This window comes from Myotis brandtii, unplaced genomic scaffold (genome assembly GCF_000412655.1).
Source record: "Myotis brandtii unplaced genomic scaffold, ASM41265v1 scaffold1774, whole genome shotgun sequence".
Classification (NCBI taxonomy): Eukaryota; Metazoa; Chordata; class Mammalia; order Chiroptera; family Vespertilionidae; genus Myotis; species Myotis brandtii.
This window is the reverse complement of record NW_005356575.1, coordinates 38,335-39,077: the sequence shown is the minus strand read 5'-3', so window position 1 is coordinate 39,077 and position 743 is coordinate 38,335.

The window sequence follows — 743 nt, the reverse complement described above, 5'->3', positions numbered from 1 at the left end:
GCCCACTTCCTCCTCACCTTCCCGGCCGGGCGGGGGGCGGTGAGGGGCGGAGTCCTTCCCACCTTCCTCCCGCCGGTGCCGGGGAGAGGGTGCACCTTCAGTCACCCCCCAAATGGGCAGAGAAGAGAGACGTTGGGGGGTCAGAAGGGAGGAGTTAAGGGGAAAATGTGAGGGTCCTCGCCCCCCAAAGGGAGCAGAGTGCAAAGAAACGGAGAAGTGGATGGGAAGGGCGAGAGTACACGGCGCCCCCCTGAGATCCCCATCGTGGGGAGAACTAGGGTCCCTCCCCCTCCACCGAGCGTCCCCCCCACGTGAGAGTGACCCCGGCAAGCGGCCCCAGCAGCAACGTTGGGGCGTAAGGTTCCGCGTTGCCCTTTTAAGCGCCCTCCGCCCCACCCACCCCGCCTCGGTTGGCTCGCGGCCCCTTTAAGGCGCAGGGCACTGTGGGTACGGGGAGTGGATGTTGGAACGAGCACCGGGAGGGAAGTACAGTAGTAAGAGTAACACTGTAGCCGCCGGCGGCCGCGGGGAGCGCCGCGGAGGGGACGTCGCACCCCCTTTCTGTCGCGGGGACCCCGATCAGACCCCCCAGAGGGTGGAGGTCGCCCGAGGACCCGCCCCGGCCCCGTCCACGTTTTCCCCAGGAAGCCGGACTCTATGGGGCGGGACCCTGGGGGAGACTGAGCAGAACCCGGAGCCAACCCCGAACCCCTGAACCTCGAACCAGGGGCGCCCCGTTCTGT